We start from the raw sequence: 21593 nt of genomic DNA, 5'->3' as shown, positions 1-21593 counted from the left end.
GGTTTGGTTTTGTTTGGTTAGTCACAAGATTATGCAACTTAATATGACAAATAAGATTTTGCAGATGTAATTAAAGTTATTAATCATTTGACCTTAAGATAGGGAGATTAGCTGTGTGAAGCTACTAATTTAGTCACATCAAACCCTTTCAAAGCCGGAAGTTTTCTCCAGCTGATTGCAGAAGAAGAGAGAGATTCAAAAGATGAGGCAGATTTGGCAGATGGAGGTTTCAGCTGCAGAAGTGAGCAAGCCACAAAGCAAGGACCTAAAGAGTGGCCTCTAGGAGCTGAACTCAATCCCCAGCTGACAGCCAACAAAACAGGGACTTCAATTCTGTAACAGCAAAGAAGTGAATTGTGCCAGTAACAGGAATGAGCTTGAAAGAGTTCATTTATCTGCAGATGAGAACACAGCTAAGTTTCCATCTGAGCAGAGAACCCAACCACAACATTGTAGATAATGAATGCTGTTTTAAGCCACTAAGACTGGTGATTTATTATTCAGCAATAGAAAATCAATACACCTTTAATAGAACTACTGATTTTTATCAAAGTGGTTGACAGAATATTTGACATTCTACCATATTAACTCATACATATTTTGTATACATTGCTTATGATGTAATCTTTTAAAATTTGTTTCATAATCAAATAATCACCTGCCACTATCAGTGGAAATTTATGCCTCCAAATTTCTTTTCTTTTTTGGTAATTTTTTTTAATAATGGAGTTTTTGGTAAAAGTTTACACAGCAAGATAGGTTCCCATTTGACAAATTTCCACACAAATTGTTCAGTGACGTTAGTTACATTTGTTACAATGTGTCGACATTCTCTTTAATTGTGTTCTGTTTGTTCCCTTTATAGTGTTCTAGTTTCCCTGCTCCCTTATCTTCTCATCTTTCTTTTGAGTAATAGTTGACTGTGTGGTCTCATACTGATGGTTTTTAAGTACAGCACTGATCTTATGAGTAATATTCTTTATTTTTTGTACCACTCTGCTGTTTTGCTAAAAGGTGATCTCAGGGGATAGGCTTGGTTCTAGGTTTCAAGAGTATCTCCGGGTGGTAGTCTCAGGGAGTCCTCTGTTCGCTACTGTTCCAGTTTGTCTTTTCTTTGTTGTTTTTTTTTAAGAATTTGAGCTCTGCTCCACATTTTTCTCCCATTTTATCCGGGACTATTTTATCTATTTTGTATTTTATTGCTTGAGCTTTTGCTGTCTTACCCAAGAATCCATTGTTGAAAAGTAGGTCCTGAAGCATTACCCCTATTTTTTTCTAAGAGTTTTATGATTTTAGTTCTTATATTCAGATCCTTGATACATGTTGTATATGTATATGGTGTGAGTTACATGTCCAACTTCATTCTTTTGCATGTGGAAATCTGGTTATCCCAGCAGCATTTTTTAAAGAGAGACTATTCTTGCCCCATTGAATTGACTAGGCATCCTTGTCAAAAATCAATTGAACATAGTTGTATGAGTTTATGTCTGGATTCTTGGTGTTATTTTATCAAGCTATATGTCTATTCTTACACCGGTTGTTGTTGTTAGGGGCCGTCAAGTCTGTTCTGATTCATAGCGACCCTATGTACAATGGAACAAAACACTGCCCGGTCCTGCGCCAGCCTTATGATCTTTGTTGTACTTGAGCCCGTTGTTGCAGCCACTCTGTCAATCCATCTCACTGTTTTGATTACTGTGGCTTTGTAATATGCTTTGAAATCAGGAAATGTGAAGTCTCTTTTTTCTCGTTTTTTAAAGATCATTTTGGTTATTCAGGGCCCCTTGCAATTCCACATATATTTAAGAATTGGCTTTTCCATTTATTCAAAGAAGGCTGTTGGGATTTTGATAAGATTGCATTGAATCTACAGATAATTTAAGGTAGTATTGAAATCTTAATGAAATGAAGTCTTCCAATGCATGAACACAGGATATCTTTTCATTTATTTGTTTTGTAACTTTCTTCTGCAATGTTTTATAGTTTTCAGTGAACAAGTCTTTCACCTCCTTGGATAAATTTATTCCTAAGTATTTTATTCTTCTTCATGCTATTGTAAATGGAATTGCTTTCTTAATTTCCTTTTTTATTTTCTCATTACTGGTATATAGAAATTCAACTGGTTTTTGTGTATTGACTTGTATCATTTAACTTTGCTGAAATAACAGTTTTTTGTTTGCTTGTTTTTTGGAGGGTGTACTGTATATTCTTTAGTGTTTTCTACATATAAGATCATGTCTGCCAACAGAATTAATTTTACTTCTTTCTTTCCAATTTGGATGTATTTTATTTATTTTTTTGTCTGATTTCTCTGGCTAGAACTTCTAGTACTATATGGAATAGAAGTGGTTAAACTGAGCATTCTTGTCTTCTTGCTGATATTAGCGGAAAGATTTTCAGTTTTTCACCGTTGAGTATCGTGTTAGATGAGGGTTTTTCACATAGGGCTTTATCATGTTCAGGAAATTTCTTTTTTATTCCTAGTTTATTGAATTTTTAAAACATGAAATGACACCAGATTTTGTCAAATACTGGTTCTGCATCAATTGAGATGATGGTGTGTACTTTTTGCCATTATTTTATTAATTTGGTGTATTATATTGTTTGATTTTCATATGTTGAACCACCCTTCCATTTCTAGGATAAATCCCACTTAGTAATATTGTGTAATCTTGTAACATGCTTCTGAATTTGGTTTGTTAATATTTTGTTGAGAAGTTTTGAATCTATATTCATAGAGGATATTGGCTAGTAGTTTTCTTCTCTTGTCATGTCTTTGTCTGGCTTTAGTATCAAGTTAATGTTGGCCTCATAAAATGAGTTAGGAAGTGTACCCTTATTTTCTATTTGTTGGAAGAGTTTGACAAGGATTGATGTTACTGTGTTTTTGATTTCTATTATTTCCATGTGGTCCCTTCTTACAATGCCCATATCTTACTGAAATTATCCAACTGATTTCGCAATGCCTGTTGTCTTTCTCTACACAGTAGATCTGGATCTTTTTCTTATGCTTTTTGCATAGCTGCTGTTCTTCATCCCCAGGTCTTTTCTATATTTTTTGTGAGTGCTCTATGGGGTTCATAGAGAAAGAGTCTATGGAAAGGTGAACACTCTCCCCCATTCTTTGTTGTCTCTGGAGGTTTAAAAATGTTCCGCCAGCCTTCACTCAGTCTTGTCTTATTAACTGCATTGGCTGAACTCCTCTTACCAGTTGTATCTACACCACTTGAACACTTGTTGGCAATTTCTTCTTTACTGCAGGCTCCATCACTGTTTCTCTTTAGCTATTACTCTAATTGGATAGTCTGGGATCTAAGCACTTTGAAGTTAGTCTGGCTCTTTATTGTTGGACATGGGACAGTGATGTTCCTATCAGCCCTCTACATTGCTAGATAGAAGCCAGAACTCATTTTACCTTTAAAAATTATAGATTATTTTTTGTCTGGTATCTTTAGTTTATTATTATGTTTCTGAGATCCATTTATGTTATTGTGCATTAATTCATCCTCATTACTATATTACATTTCATACTGGGAATATACAATGTTTTATTCATTCTTATAGTTGCTTCTAGTTTGAGGCCTTTATCTTACAGTCATATTTGACTTATTAAATTATATGCATCGTGAATAACCTGAATTGAGGATACTTTCCACAACACTATTTCTTAATACGATTACGTCTGCTGGATAACAGAAACTGAGGAACAGAAGAATAGCAGATTTATTACACAATAGATTACCATAATCTTGAATCATCACTTAAGGGACAGTACACAAAATGGGAATCCAATAAAAATTATTTACAAGAATTTAAAAATGATAAATTCTGATAAAATGTTATTCCACTGAGTTTGCAGGCTGCCTTTTTGCTACATCAGTTACCACATTGACTAATAAACTTTCCTACTAGACCATAATCTACATGGAGATCATGTTGTATTTTATTTTTACCATATTACCATCAGAATCTATAATATTTTATGAAACACTGTATTTTCCCAACAAATATTTGCCTGAAAAAATTATATGGGCAAAATAATTAAGAAAAATTAATCTAAGAGCAACCAAAAATCTTTTGTTTTTTAAGAATTATGACTTCTTAAATTTAGGTAACAGTAACTGTTACTGAAGAAGTCACTAACACAATTTTCATTTTCCTAATTTAAGAGACGTAAGTCAGCTACCCAAAGAGAACAGTTTGCCTCTGATTTGTGAGTTTATCACCTGAAGGATAGGTATAACATATAAAATATAATTATCCATATTTTTATATTATGAACATATTATACTCTAACAAAGCAAAAATAAAGAATATGCCTTCAAAGGCTGCTCAATCAATTCTCAATACGTAGCTAGTTGAAAATAATCCTTAGTGAGATAGAAAAAAAAAAATAAGAAAAAATGGAGGTTAAGAAAGCAAAGTGGCCATTTATCGTTTACCTTTTATCTAGTTTGTCTTAATGTTCTATTAGTGCTCTTAGAAGAAAAGGTCATCTATCAAAGCACTTTGTTTTTTTAATAGAACCTAGAAAGCACATGATATTTTATGAGCTAAATTGGCCCTATTCACTAGAGTAAACAATTAGGAAAAAAGTTCGTTACAGTTTTGTACGACAGTATATTAACTGGTCTGTAATGTAACTGAGTTTCTCAAATACATAGCCTCAGGGAACAATTGTTGTATTAGATTGCCATGGCTTATTAAATATGTCATGGAAAATAATCAACAGTTTTGTTCACAGTGAAACATCATAATAAGGTATAAAAATAAAAGTCATTTAACCTAACACAGAATAGAAGACAGGTAACTTAATAATGTGCATTGTCTAAGTTTTGCATTTTAATAGTAAAAAAGTAAGGGACTAACAAGTTTGCATCCTACTTTTAGATGGTAGAATCAAATGTAAAATCAAAGATAAATACATTACTAAACTATATTTGAAACCTCTTTGATAAAATATTGGGCACTTATTTTATGTCATTTTATCACTTAAAGATTCTACTGTAGGGTTTAGCTTTATTTCAAGAATACTTTAGGTGTTACAATTCAAGTGGTAGAGTTGTGTGTGTGTATGTTTAATCTCCCCCAAATTCTTCTTTAGAGCAAACAAAGTAATTAGGTTGGTAATAGAAACACAATCCACAGATAGTATCATCAGTAAATATAGGTGACAGGAAATCCCCATGAAACCCAGAACCACCTGACAGGAACAGAGTGGATTAGCAAAAAGGTAAAAATAGCAGGAAGTAAAGTGGGATTAATGATGAGTACATATTCCTCAAAAACTAAAATTATTGGTAGTAAATCATAGGGTTATTCAACAGAGATAACATGAACTTGTTTGAAAAAGTGCATGAAATAACTTGAAAAAAATTGATTAACCTTGGGAAGTTCTCATCAATTCCTTCATATTGGGAAATGGAGGTCAGGATATTCACGATAATGTACTGGGGTCTAGCGCTCAAGGATCTCAGTAATACCCAGAAAAATATTCTGTGAGAGAAGATCAAGACCTCATCTTGACATAAAATTGACAAAAGAAAAAAAACATTTTTTAAAAGGAAACAAATTCGACAGAGAAACAGCCAAAGAATAAAGATTATTCTGACAAAATAACAGGAACCAGATTTACCCTCTTATCTGAAAAACACAAAACATAGGACAAAACGCAAAATCAGTTTTAAAGACACTGAACATCAAGTGATGAAGGAGAATGATCCCAGAGAGAGAGGAAGTAAATAAACTGAACCTCACAACTGTCCCAGGTGACTACCATGAGAAAGTTTCCAGGTTACTGTGCAAGGAGAGAAAGCCTAAGTCAAGGCCAGTGGCTTCCCTGAGTTGGAGCTGGGAGTTCAAGGACGCCAAGGTAGCTAGAGTTCATAGAGCAGCATGCCAGAGAGGAGAGGCCTGAACAGAGAGAGTATTGCAGGGAATTTCAGAGATCCCACCTCTATACTTCAGCTGATGAATACATTCATGAGAGGAAATAGTCAAGTCTGGGGAAATATCCCCTCAAAAAGATTGGTGGTAAAAGTCCCTCGGGATCACATAAGTCTGAAAATAATTCCAGATCCCACCAACTAGATTGGAAAAACTCATAATTTGAGAATTAAGTACTCAAAAGGGTAATGACTAAGTGTTGGTAAAAGTTAGACCCAGAATTAACAGTGATAGCCCTGGGGGTGCAGTAGTTAAGTGATAATGCTGCTAACCAAAAGGTTGGCAGTTCAAATCCACCAGCTGTTCCTTGAAAAGCCAGTGGGGGCAGTTCTACTCTGTCAACTCAAAGGCAACGAGTATACAGGGGTCCTAAATATCAAACCTTAAAAGCAAGCCTTGAATGGATCAAACTGTTTATAAATAACTTAATTTTATACAGAAAAAGAGCTCAAGAATATTTGCTTCAAGATAAAAAACAAAGAAACAAGGCAAAATTCTCAATATCTGGAATCAAATAAAAAATTTCCAGGCATGCAAAGTAGCATTAAAAAATTAGTCAAAACAAAACCAAAGTTAACATGGATAAGATACTGTAATTAATAAGCAAGGACATTAACAGTTTTGTTTTGCATTTTATAAGTTTAAGAACAGAGAGGAAAGATTCAATTTGTTTAGTGGTGATATGGAGATTTAGGAATATAGACACTATAGAGTCACTATAAGTCGGAATTGACTCGACAGCAACAGTTTTTTTTTTTTTTTTTTGATACGATTAATCAGCAATGAAAACCAGAATGTCTAAGATGTAAAATGCGTATAATGGGATTAATAGTATATGTAAAGACATACCAGTGAGAACTCCAAAATAAAACAGAGAGAGTAAAAGACTAAGATAAAAATGAAAAAAGCACCAATGAACCTTAATACAATACTAAGCAGCATAAAACATTGCAGCAAAAATGAGGTGAAGGCAGCGGAAATAAAGGCTGAAAAATTTCAAAATTAGATGACAAATATAATTCCACAGATACAAGAAACTAAGTGAATCCTTAACACAAGAAATATATATATGTGTGTGTGTGTGTGTGTGTGTGTGTGTGTGTGTGTGTGTGTGTATCAAACCAAACAAACCAAACCTGTTGTCATTGAGTCACTTCCGACTCACAGCGACCGTACAGGGCAGAGTAGAACTGCCCCAGAGAGTTTTCAAGCAGCGCTTGGTGGATTCCAACTGCCGACATTTTTTTCTGGTTAGCAGGAGTAGCACTTCACCACTAAGCCCCCAAGGTTTCCAAAAGATACCGTAAGTATGGTAAAAGAGAAATCCATAAATTCTAACATTCCATAGAAATACACGATGTTACTTTATTTTTTTTTTCCAAACTAGTCAATAGTATAAAAAAATACTGGGAGGAAGAGGAAGACATATTGGTAGAAAGAATTAAAAGACATATATTTATTACTGCTATACATTGTGACTATAAAACTAGAGAAAATCTTTGTCTCTGTAATACTAGAATTACAACCAGAAAAGCCAGATCAGGGAGGGGGAAGAAATTGTGAATTTAATACAAAAGAAGGTTTTTTAATCCTCATTTTAAAAATAGTTGAATAAAATTATTTTCTCGGTTCTGTGTTTCATTAAAATATAAAATGGTCATATTATTTACGATATTAATTTAGTACTGGTCAGTCAAGTGTTATCCTTCTGAAGCACACAGGTGGTTATTCCTCAGTTTCTCATAAGTGGATAGTATTTTCATTTTAGGAATTCACATTGAATAGGTAATGATAATCTTGGTATGTTATTTTAGCATTATTTATGATTTTATAATTGTGAAAAAGTAGTAAACTCCCTTGGCACAAACAATAACACAGTGATAGAAAACATAGTTTTAGCTTTAGAACACTGAGTAAGATCTTAAATGAAATCTTAATTTATAAAATATGAAAATAGAGAAACGGAACGGCATAGAAGTGGTGATCTAGAATACCTTTCCCTCCACCTTTCTCAATCAATAGCTCTTAGTGAACTCTATAGAGCCCACTGGAATGAAATGACCTAAATTTGAACACCAGTGCAAGTAGATAACTGAAAAGGAGAGAATGTTCAGCCCTGTCAAAAGCAGAATGAATTTTTAAAACATCAGATTTAATTGTCTTGCTTTTAGCAAACACAATTTATTTGGAACTGTCCTTTAAAACACGTTTGCTATACAGAAACATAACTTCCTTAAATCACGTGATTTTTAGTGAAATGAAAGACGGCATTGCCATGAACATTTTTTTCTCATGTTTTTGCTTATGAGTGCCATTAGAAAGACTTTTATTTCAGGATCTCCCATTTCATGCTCCAACATTTATTAATTGTTGTAACATTAACTGGAGGACTGGAGGAAAATACTGTTCCTGATTTAGAATTATAACTCCTAATAGTAAAGAAGCATTTTTATTTTTAGCGAAGTCCTTAGTTATTACACTATTCTGCTGTCCTAGAATGAAAGTACAGGGGAATCATGCCTTAAAAATTGGTCTGAATCAAGAAATGGTTTCATTGTTGAAAGCCGAAAAGTTCCTTGCAAATACAGCTACAGTGAACTAGGTACAACTGCAGAAGAAGAAAGCAGTCACATACTGAGAGGGTTTTAAAATACATCAAATGAGATTTTATGGGGTCAACAATGAGATATGAAGCAGTGAGCTCAAATGGAAGGTATAACTTTAAAATGTCATGGGAGTCACACGTGGAAACCCAGTAACACTGGAAGAGGGACTGGAATCAGAAGAAGGAATCAATGATTATTTAACTTATTGGTTCAGAAAACTGGACCAATAATAAGTAAATAAAAATTTAAAAATGTTATTTTTTTTAAAACTACGTCACTTTCCCCCCAGACCTCTGTCGGTTTGTTGTACTGTGGGAGCTTGTGTGTTGCTGTGTTGCTGGAAACTATGCCACTGGTATTCAAACGCCAGCAGGGTCACCCATGGTGAACAGGTTTCAGCCGAGCTTCCAGACTAAGGTAGAATAGAAAGGACACAGTGGTCTACATCTGGAAGGACCTAGCCAGTGAAAACCTTATGAATAGCAGTGGACTATTGTCTGATACAGTGCTGGAAGAGGAGGCCCTCAGGTTGGAAGGCACTCAAAAGGTGACTGGGGAAGAGCTGCCTCCTCAAAGTAGAGTTGACCTTAATGACTTGGAATGAGTCAAGTTTTGGGGACCTACATTTGCTGTTGTGGCATGACTGAAAATGAGAAGAAACAGCTGCAAACATCCATTAATAATTGGAACATGGAAAGTACGAATTATGAATGTAGGAAAATTGGAAATTGTCAAAAATGAAATGGAATGCATAAATATTGATATCCTAGGCATTAGTGAGATGAAATGGACTGGTATTGGCCATTTTGAATCGAACAATCATATGGTCTACTATGCCAGGAATGACAACTTGAAGAGGAATGACATTGCATTCATTGTCAAAAGGAACATTTCAAGATCTATCCTGAAGTACAACACTGTCAATGATAGGATAATATCCATACATCTCAAAGAAGACGAGTTAGTACGACTAGTATGATTCAAATTTGCACACCAACTACTAATACCAAAGATGAGGAAACTGAAGATTTTTACCAAATTCTGCAGTCTGAAATTGATCTAATGTGCAATCAGGATGCTTTGATAATTACTGGTGATTGGAATGTGAAAGTTGGAGACAAAGAAGGATTGGTAGTTGGAAAAGATGGCCTTGGTGATAGAAATGATGCTGGAAATTGCAAGAAGGAATTTTGCAAGACTAACAACTTCTTCATTCCAAATACCTTTTATCAGCAACATAAACATCAGCTATACATGTGGACCTTGCCAAATGGAATACACAGGAATCAAAATGACTACATCTGTGGAAAGAGATGATGGAAAATCTCAATATTATCAGTCAGAACAAGGCCAGGGACCAACTGCGGAACAGACCATCAATTGCTCATACACAAGTTCAAGTTGAAACTAAAAAAATTAGAACAAGTCCACAAAAGCCAAAGTACAACCTTGAGTATGTTGTTGTTGTTAGGTGCTGTTGAGTCCGTTCCGACTCATAGCAACCCTATGTACAACAGAAAGAAACATTGCCCAGTCCTGCGTCATCTTCACAATCATTGTTATGCTTGAACCCGTCGTTGTAGCCATGGTGTCAATCCACTTTGTTGAGGGTCTTCCTCTTTTTCGCTTGTCCTCTACTTTATCAAGCATGATGTCCTTCTCCAGGGACTGATCCCTCCTGATAGCATATCCAAAGTATGTGAAACGTAGTCTCACCATCCTTGCTTCTAAGGAGCATTCTGGTTGTACTTCTTCCAAGACAGATTTGTTCATGAGGAACCTTGAGTATATCCCACCTGAATTTAGAGATCATCTCAAGAACAGATTTGACTCGTTGGACACTAACAACCAAAGACCAGACTAGCTGTGGAATGACATCAAGGACATCATACATGAGGAAAGCAAGAGGTCATTAAAAAGACAGAAAGCAAGAAAAGACCAAAATGGATGTTAGAAGAGATGCTGAAACTTGCTCTTCCACATCGAGTAGCTAAAGCCAAAGGAAATAATGATGAAGTAAAAGAGCTGAATATAAGATTTCAAAGGGCGGCTCGAGAAGACAAAGTAAAGTATTACAATGACATGTGCAAAGAGCTGGAGATAGAAAACCAAAAGGGAAGAACACACTTGGCATTTCTCAAGCTGAAAGAACTGAAGAAAAAATTCAAGCCTCAAGTTGCAATAGTGAAGGATTCTATGGGGAAAATAGTAAACGACGCAGGAAGCATCAAACAAAGATGGAATGAATACACAGAGTCACTATACCAAAAGAATTGGTTGACGTTCAAACATTTCAGGACGAAGCATATGATCAGGAACTGATGGTGCTGAAGGAAGAAGTCCAAGTTTCACTGAAGGCATTGGTGAAAAATAAGCCTCCAGGAATTGACTGAATATCAACTGAGATGTTTCAACAAACAGATGCAGTGCTGGAAGTGGTCACTCATCTATGCCAAGAAATTTGGAAGACAGCTACCTGGCCAACCGACTGGAAGAGATCCATAGTTATGCCTGTTCCCAAGAAAGGTGATCCAACGGAATGTGGAAATTATGGAATAATATCATTAATATCACGGGAATGTAAAATTTTGCTGAAGATCATTCAAAAGTGCCTGTAGCTGTATATCGACAGGAAACTGCCAGAAATTCAAGCCAGATTCAGAAGAGAACGTGGAACCAGGGATATCATTGCTGATGTCAGTTGGATCCTGGCAGAAAAGCACAGAATACCAGAAAGTTGTTTCCCTGTATTTTATTGACTATGTCTGGATTATAACAAATTATGGGAATTCCAGAACACTTAATTGTACTCATGAGGAACATATACATAGATCAAGAGGCAGTTGTTTGAACAGAACAAGGGGATACTGTGTGGTTTAAAGTCAGGAAAGGTGTGTGGCATTGTTGTATCCTTTCACCATACTTATTCAATCTGTACGTGAGCAAATAAGCCAAGAACGTGGACTATATGAAGAACGGAGCATGAAGATTGGAGGAAGACTCATTTACAACCTGTGTTATGCTGATGACACAACCTTGTGTGCTGAAAGTGAAGAAGAGTTGAAACACTTACTGATGAAGATCAAAGACTTCAGTATGGAATACACCTCAACATAAAGAAAACACAAATCCTCACAACTGGACCAATAAGCAACATCATGATAAACAGAGAAAGGATTGAAGTGGTCAAGGATTTCATTTTACTTGGATCCACAATCAATGCCCATGGAAGCAGCAGTCAAGAAATCAAAGGATGCATTGCATTGGGCAAATCTACTGCAAAAGATCTCTTTAAAGTGTTGAAAATTAAAGATGTCACCTTGAAGACTAAGATGCACCTGACCCAAGCCATGGCGTTTTCAATTACCTCATATGTACGTGAAACCTGGATGATGAGTAAGGAAGATCAAAGAAGAATTGACAGCTTTGAATTGTGGTGCTGGCATATAATATTGAATATACCATGGACTGCTAAAAGAATGAACAAATTTGTCTTGGAAGATGTACAACCAGAATGCTCCTTAGAAGCAAAAACGGCGAGACTACGTCTCACATACTTTGGACACGTTATCAGGAGTGATCAATTCCTGGAGAAGGACATCTTGCTTGGTAAATTAGAGGGTCAGCAAAAAAGAGGAAGACTCTCAACAAGATGAGATGACACAGTGGCTGCAACAATGTGTTGAAGCATAACAACAATTGTGAGGATGATGCAGGACCAGGCAGTGTTTTGTTCTGTTGTACATAGGGTTACTAGAGTCAGAACCGACTCAACGGTACCTAAGAACAACAACATCAGTTTCCAATATAACAAGAGAATAAGAAAGCGCACACTAATCAGAGTTAACATAAACATTTCCTACATTATAAGTAATTTTCAAAAGAACTTACGATAAATTGAATCTTATAATTAAGCTTTTTATGATTTCACTGTGGATATATATATATATATGAATTTATATACATCATAGTTCTATTCTGTATACTTTCTCAAAATATTTACAAATAGTAGTCACTCATTTTTATACCCTTCATTATTTTTCTGTGATTTTTTTAAAAAAGTAATAACACCTGCAGATTATTAGTTGTAGTTTGTGTTTAATATCATTGGTGGGCCAATAAGAAACATCATAATAAACAGAGAAAAGATTGAAGTTGTCAAGGATTTCATTTTACTTGGACTCACAATCAACACCCATGGAAGCAGCAGTCAAGAAATCAAAGATGCTTTGCATTGGGCGAATCTACCACAAAAGAACTCTTTATAGTGTTAAAAAGCAAAGATGTCAGTTTAAAGACTAAGGTGTGCTTGACCCAAGCCATGGTGTTTTCAATCACTTCATATACATGCAAAAGATGGACAATGAATAATGAAGAATGAAGAAGTGATGCCTTTGAATTATGGAGTTGGCCAAGAATATTGAATATACCACGGACTTTCAGGAGAGTGAACAAATCTGTTTTGGAAAAAGTATAGCTACAATGCTCCTTAGAAGAAAGTATGGCAAGGCTTCATCTCACATATTTTGGACATATTATCAGGAGGGATTAGTCCCTGGGTTAGGACATCATGCTTGGTAAACTACAGGACCAGTGAAAAAGAGGAAGACCCTCAGCAAGATGGATTGACACAAAGCAGATGCAACAATGGGCTCAAGCACAGCAAAGATTGTGAGGATGGCGCAGGACCAGGCAATGTTTCATTCTGTTGTACTCAGGGTCGCTATGAATCAGAACTGACTCAATGGCACCTAACAAGAAGAAGATCATTAGTGGTGCAAATAGTTTGCCTTCAACTACTAAAGTAAACGTTGGTGGTTCAAATTCACCTAGCAATACCATGGAAGAAAGGCTTGTTGATTTATTTCCGTAAGATTACAGCCACTGAAAACCTTATGTAGCACTTCTACTCTGAATTATGTGGAATCTCCCTAAGTTGGAATCAATTTGATGGCAATATATTTTTTTAATCATATTTTAAAATATATTAAAAATCATGTTGTTTTTATTGTTGCTGTTAGGGGAGTTGAGTCAATTTCAACTCACAGTGACCCCATGTGACAGAGTTGAAATGTCCTATAGGTTTTCCAGACTGTAATCTTTATGAAAGCAGATTGCCAGGTCTTTCTCCCGCAAAGCAAGATTCCAACCTCCAATCTTTCAGTTAGCAACTGAGCATTTAACCATTGTGCTACTAGTGCTCCTTATTAAAAACACATATATATATATTTCACCAGTTATGTATTCTTCTACTGATGGATGTTAGAAGGGGCTATCTCTTCCACAGTTTTGATTTCCATGAAAAGACGTTTTCTCCAAAGAAACATCATCTATTTCTTTATTCATTCAACCCTTGGGATATTGAAGTATTTACTTAATTGGTAAATGTGGAAAAAAATAACAAGACACTTTTGGCTTAGTCTGTCCTCATTCCTCTTGGGAATACGCCTGTGTACAGCGAGCACCAGTTATCATCATTTCCTCCATGCTATCAAATTTCATTTGGTAGTCTCCCACGTTGGAGGTCTTTCACAGTTGAACATTAGATAGGAAAGAAACGGAGGTGAAAGCACGCCCTTTCCTAGGGGGCAGTGATCAGATCCACTTAGCACTAACACTAAGCTCTGTTTTCCATCTAGGCCTCAAAGATATAAAGCTGATATTTTGGTTTGTAACTACCAAATTATTTTCCTGTAAAGTGTTTCAGATGTTGGCCTGAGAATTTTATGCTATTTATTGTTGATCTCCAGTTAGATTGCATAGAAATGTTACTATTACAAATTGATGTTGCAATGAACATCCTTGAACATATGAAAAAGCAAGTGAAATTTCTAGGTCACATGGTATATACAACTTTAATTTTTCTGATTATTGCTAAGTTTCTCTCCAAAGGTGGTTATAATTATTTACAAATTCTTCTAAATTCTATTCCTCAACCCCTATTTTTCCTATTCTTCAACACTGGAATTGTTAGAATTTAATTTATGTACAGTATTTCTTTCTTTGAAACATATAATTTAAATTTATTGTGCCTTTTTTAATGATGTTCTGCATATTTAATGCTTTACATAAAATAATTTAAATATTATTTCACTTTTTCACTAAAATCATCTTAAGACACCTTACTGAGACCATAATAGGTCAAGGATTCATACTTGTGAAAAAGTCAAGGTGTTTAGGTGTGAGTTACATTAATGTACATGCTATATTTCTATTACTAATTGCTTTTTAAATGTCTGAAACATAAAGTAATTTAAAATAAGTTAGGTAGTTTCCCAAAAAAGCATTTTAAATTTTATACTTCATCAGCATCCCTGTTTTTGGCAGTTTATAATTTTTAGTTTCAAACTGAAGCTTCCAAATACAAAAAGTTATTCAATTGAAAATGCTCATCTAGTGAATTATGGCTACGATTATGCTACTCTAAAATGTAAGTATATGGTCGAATATAAATTATTGTCCTAATCAGTGATAAAAGACTTACTTTTGCTGAATATATTATCGGAAAGTATAGAGGGTCAAAAATAACTTACTCTTTATCATCATTTGCCTTTCTGGTTTTCTGATCTTTTCAAAATACAGAATTTAATAAAATAATTTATCACTTATCAGGAGGCTATGACCCTGATAATCTCAACTCAAACAAAATTCAAGAGCCAACAGGGAAAAATATTCTTTAAGTAGCTAGAACAAAAGCCATTCCTAAATATTTTTTTTTTCCTGTCCTTAATATGTCTCCATTAACTCTTAATTCCACCACTCATCTGTCAGTTTGTCGTACTATGGTGGCTTGCATGTTCCTGTGATCCTGGAAGCTTTTTCACTGGTATTTCAAATACCAGCAGGGTCACCCATGATGGTCAGGTTTTAGCTTAGCTCCCACACTAAGATAGACTAGGAAGAAAGGTCTGGTAATCCACTTCTAAAAAAATTGGCCAATGAAAACCTTATGAATTGGAATGGAACATTGTTATAGTGTCTGAAGATGAGCTCTTCAGATTGGAAGGCACTCAAAATACGACTAGGGAAGAGCTGCCTCCTCAAAGAGGAGTTGACCTCAATGGCGTGGATGGAGTAAAGTTTTCAGAACTTTCATTAGCAGATGTGGCATGACTCAAAATGAGAAGAAACAGTTGCAAGTATACATTAATAATCCGAACACGGAATGTACAAAGTATGAATCTAGGAAAATTGCAATCTGTAAAAATTGAGATTGGATGTTTGAAGACAGATATCTTGGCATTAGTGAGATTAAATGGAAAGGTATTGACCATTTTTAATGGGACGATCAAAAGATCTACTACGCAAGGAATAACAAATTGAAGAAGAACTGCCTCACATTCATCATCAAAAAGAACATTTCAAGAACTATCATGAAGTACAACACCGTCAGTGATAGGATAATATCATACGCCTACAAGGAAGACTAGTTAATATGACTATTATTCAAATTTACTCACCAACCACTAACGCCAAAGATGAAGAAATTGAAGATTTTTACCAATTTCTGCGGTCTGAAATTAATCAAAGATGCAAGGAAGATGCATTGATAATTACTAGTGATATGAATGCAGAAGTTAGAAAGAAAGAAGGATCAATAGTTGGAAAATATGGCATTGATGATAGAAATCATGCTGGATATTACATGATAGAATTTTGCAAGACCAACAACCTATTCACAGGAAAAAAAAATTTTTGACAACATAAACAATGACTATACACGTGGATCTCACCAGATGGAATACACAGGAATCAAATAGACTACATCTATGGAAAGAGACTATTGAGAAGCTAAATTTTAAATCAAAACAAGGCCAGGGACTGACTGCGGAACAAACCATCAATTGTTCATATCCAAGTTCAAGTTGAAGCTGAAGAAAATTAAAACAAGTTCACGAGAGCAAAAGCACAACCTTGAGTATATTTCACCTGAATTTAGAGACCATCTCAAAAATAGATTTGATCCATTGAACAGTAATGACTGAAGATTAGATGAGTTGTGGGATGACATCAAGGACATCATAACATGAAGAAAACAAAAGGTCATTCAAAAGGCAGAAAACAATGTAAAGACCAAAATGAAAGTCAGAAGAGACCCTGACACTTGTTCTTGAGTTTGGAGTCGCCATAGCAAATAGAAGAAATGATGAAGTAAAAGAGCTAAACAAAAGATTTCAAAGGGTGGATCGAGAAGACAAAATAAAGTATTGTAATAAAATGTGCAAAGACCTGCAGTTAGAAAACCAAAAAGGAAGAACACACTCAGCATTTCTCAAGCTGAAAGAACTGAAAACAAAATTCAAGCCTCGAGTTGCAATACTGAAAGTTTCTACGGGGAAAATACTGAAAGACACAGGAAGCATCCAAAGAAGATGGAAGGCATACAGTCACTGTACCAAATAAGAATTGGTTGACATTCATCCATTTCAGGAGGTAGTGTATGATCAAGAATTGATGGTACTGAAAGAAGAGGTCCGAGCTGCACTGAAGTAAACAGCAAAAAAACAAGGCTCCCAAAATTGAGGGAATACTAATCGAGATATTTCAACAAAGAGTTGCAGTGCTGGAGGTGCTCCCTTCTCTAAGTCAAGAAATTTGGAAGATAGCTTCTGGTCTACAGACTGGAAGAGATCCGTATTTGTGCCCATTCAAAATAAAAGTGATCCAATGGAATGTGGAAATTATCCAACAATATCATTAAAATTACACTCAAGTAAAATTTTGCTGAAGATCATTCCAAAAGCTGCTGCAGTGGTATAGCGCCAGGAAACTGCCAGAAGTTCAATAGTGATTCAGAAGAGGACTTGAAACAAGGGATATCATTGCTGATGTCAGATGTATCTTGTCTGAAAGCAGAGAATACCAGAAAGATGTTTACCTGTGTTTTATTGACTATACAAATGCATTTGACTTCGTGGATCATGACAAATTATGGATAACATTGCAAAGAATGGGAATTCCAGAACACTTAATTGTGCTCAGAATGAACCTGTACATAGACCAGGAGGCAGTCGTTCAAACAGAAAAAGAGGATAGGCGTGGTTTAAAGTCAGGAAAGGTGTGCTTCAAGGTTGTATCCTTCCACCATACTTATTCAATCTGTATGCTGTGCAAATAATCTGAGTAGTTGGACTATATGAAGAACGTGGCAACAGGATTGGAGGAAAACTCATTAACAACTTGTGTTATGCAGATGACACAACCTTGCTTGCAGAAAGTGAAGAGGAATTGAAGCATTTACTGATGAAAATCAAAGACCATAGCCTTCAGTATGGATTGCAGCTCAATGTAAAGAAAACAAAAATCCTCACACCTGGACCAATAAGCAACATCATGATAAAGGGAGAAAAGATCAAAGTTGTCAAGGATTTCATTTTACTTAGATTCACAGTCAACACCCATGGAAGAAGTGGTCAGGAAATCAAACGTGTTGCACTGGGCGAATCTGCTGCATAAAAACCCTTTAAAGTGTTGAAAAGCAAAGATGTCACTTTGAGGACTAAGGTGTGCCTGATCCATGCCATGATATCTTCAATTGACTCAAATGCATGCAAAAGCTGGACAAGGAATAAGGAAGACAGAAGAAGAATTGATGTCTTTGAATGATGGTGTTGGCAAAGAATATCGAATATACCATGCACTGCCAGAAGAACAAAAAAATCTGTCTTGGAAGAATTACAGCCAGCATGCACCTCATAAGGCAGGATGGCAAGACTTGGTCTCACATGCTTTGGATGTCTTATCATGAGGGACCACTCCCTGGAGAAGGACAACATTCTTGGTAAAGTAGAAGGTCAGCAAAAAAGAGGAAGACCTCAATGAGATGGATTGACATGGTGGCTGCAACAATAGGCTCAAGCGTAACAATGATTGTGAGGATGGCGTAGGACCGGGCCGCATTTCGTTCTGTTGTACATAGGCTCACTATGAGTTGGAACCGACTCGAAGGCACCTAACAACAACAACATTGGCCAAAATATTGAAAGATGCAGGAAACATGAAAAGAAGAAGGAAGGAATACACAGAGTCACTGCACCAAAAAGAATTGGTCGGTATTCAACCATATCAGAGGGGAGCATATGATCGAGAACTGATGGTACTGAAAGAAGTCCAAGCTTGCAGTGAAGTCACTGGTGAAAAACAAGGCTCCAGGAATTGACGAAATACCAACTGAGATGTGTAATCAGTTCCTTCTGATCTCTGTTGCCTTGTTTAATCTCTTTATATCTAAAAAGATGTTGACTGAAGATACAACCCAATCCTGTAAATTATATCCTGCCTCATTAACATAACTGCCTCTACTCCTGCCTCATTAACAGCATGTTGTTAGGTGCCATCGAGTCAGTTCCAACTCATAGTGACGCTATGCACCACAGAATGAAACACCACCCGGTCCTGCATCATGCTCACAATCGTTGTTATGCTGGAGTCTGTTGTTGCATCCACCGTGACTCGTTGGCACCTAACAACAACAACAACTCTTACTTTGAATAAAATTTTAGGGGATCAGCTCTTCATGTTCCTATGGATCAAATGTAAAGCAGCAGAAGTGGGCATGCCTATTTCTCCAAAAAGTGCCTGCTAGAATCTGAGACAGTATGACAAAAATAGAAAAATTTCAAAAATAGAAGCTATAAATGAAGATTTGTAGGATTATGAGATAAAATATATGTGAAAAAAGATCCGAGGATTATGTGATAACACAGAGTCAGCACGATAAGCCTTATGCATTATACTAGTTCATCAGAACTTAATTGTTGCTAATTGCCTGTCTAGCAACACTGCTATAGCCTCCTAATGATTTTCAAAGCTATTGTCTAAGAAAAGAGATCTAGTATTTTTGTTCCTAAAAGAAAAGAGATCTAGTATTTTTGTTCCTAAAATAATTTCTCTACCTATATTTGTGAAACATGTAGGTAGAGAGCAACTGACTTGTTTCTTGAAGATAGAAACTAAAGAGACATAATATGTTTTAGAAAAAAGAAATTCATTTCATTTTATTTTAAGGCAGTTCCCTGGCGGTGTCGTGTTAAAGAGCTTGGCTGCTAATCAAAGATCGGCAGTTCAAATCCACCACCTGCTCCTTGGAAACCCTATGGAGTGATTCTACTGTGTCCTATAGGGTTGCTATGAGTTGGAATCAGCCCAATGGCAACGGCTTTAGTTTTTGGTTTGGTTCTTAAATACGCATATTTTAGCCACATGTTTAAAACAAATGTGCACCAAAATTCCCTTTAAACAATTGGACTACTCAGCAATGAACAAAAATATCATCAGTCTAGCTTCAGTGCTTGGGTGTGCAAACACACACACACACGCATATGCACACACACACACACACAAACACAGAGTAAGAAATCTCAATATCAAAACCTTGTTTTTATTTCAAGAAAGATTTTTAAACTTAGGAGGTTTCTTTCTTTCTTTTTTTATTATTACATTTATTTGAATCCATTATTTAGGTTCTTCAAACATGCATACAGGCAAAAAACCTTTTTCTGAAAATATTATCTTTCTATCCAGTCATTTAAAATATTTGTTTACTTCATTATGCTTACTTTCTGAAGCTCTTCATCCATGTCCTTTAATATGTTTATACCATTGTTTATGCTCCTTTTGTTCTCTTTGGATTTGGCCTTCTTTCTGAAATCGTTTTATTTCAAACTTCTATGCCAGAAAGACTTTTTTTTTTTTTTAATTAATCCTATTATCATTCATTCACTTAACAATTTGACATTGTTTTGACAAATATTTGGAGGGTAGTGGAATAGAGATCGTAAGTATTGTGTGTGTAGGGGGAAGATAAAGTTCCACTCAAACCAATTACCATAAGGCAACTTATATAACAGTACTAAGAATATGTGACAAATAATACCATCTGGGTTCATATGAGTGAGAAGACACGAACATTTTATGTCATTAGAAAGTGTCTCCTTCAGAAACCTACAATGTAACTAAGATGTGAGAAGAAAAAGATTTCAGATAGTGGAACTCATGAAATCAAGGGACAATACTTCATAAAGTCTGTATGGACAAGTGAATACAGAGTCAACAATCGATTTTACATTTCTTTAGCGTAACACAAAGGAAGTTTTTGTCAAGTAAAGACTGTGATAAATTCAAATCTATTTGTGTTTTTTGTTATTATTGTTGCAAAAATAGGATACTGATGCGGAAATTTCCAGTAGATAAGCCCCTACTTGGCTCCATACTCAGAAAACAGAGCTATGCTAAAAAGGTAAAATTTGTATATTACATAGCTCCCAGTAATTGTCACATGTTACTTGTTACAATAGCAATTAAATACTTATGTTTATAATTCTTAAACGATCTTTCATATTGAAATTCATGTTTCATGAGGATAGTGACTGTGTTCACGTTCTTGACTATTATTTTTCCATTTGTTGAAATAAATATTATTTCAAACCGCAGGAGTGAAAAAAGTTCAAAAGGGCTATATTTAGAGTGAGAGGAATAAAAAAACATAATTAATTTCAGAAATTTTTAAACAGTGGTACACACTGCTACTCTGTGGGTTTAGGATAAGGTGTTTTGTGATTTTATAAATCGACAATAATTTATAAATACTATGGAAATATAAGGGAAGGGTCTGGAGTCAGTAAATAGGAAGAGCAAAAATATAGGTGAAAGTGAAGTGAAATTTATGGAGTACAAGAGAGTGTCAAAGCAGTTAGTAGAAAGGAATACACCCTTTACTTCCTAAATATAGAAAGCACCCTGTTTGTTAGCTTTTACTGACATTACTTGCTCTGATGTATATAAACAGGTTTTACTGCAGCATGAATATAATGTCCATTTTCATCCCTCTGAACATTGTGTGAAATGAACATATTTGCAATAAATGCAAAGTATAATTGGAAACAGTCATATAAAACATCTAGATAATGTATAAAAATTAGTATTAAATATAACAAAGAGTATTTGAATTTTTAAGGCAATCACATAATTTATGTGTGTTAGGTTATCACCATCATTCTGACATACTTGATAACTATTTTTGTCAAAGTGAAACTTTGAATA

Source organism: Trichechus manatus, unplaced genomic scaffold (assembly GCF_000243295.1).
Source record: "Trichechus manatus latirostris isolate Lorelei unplaced genomic scaffold, TriManLat1.0 scaffold00013, whole genome shotgun sequence".
Taxonomy (NCBI): domain Eukaryota; kingdom Metazoa; phylum Chordata; class Mammalia; order Sirenia; family Trichechidae; genus Trichechus; species Trichechus manatus.
This window is presented reverse-complemented; position numbering follows the sequence as displayed.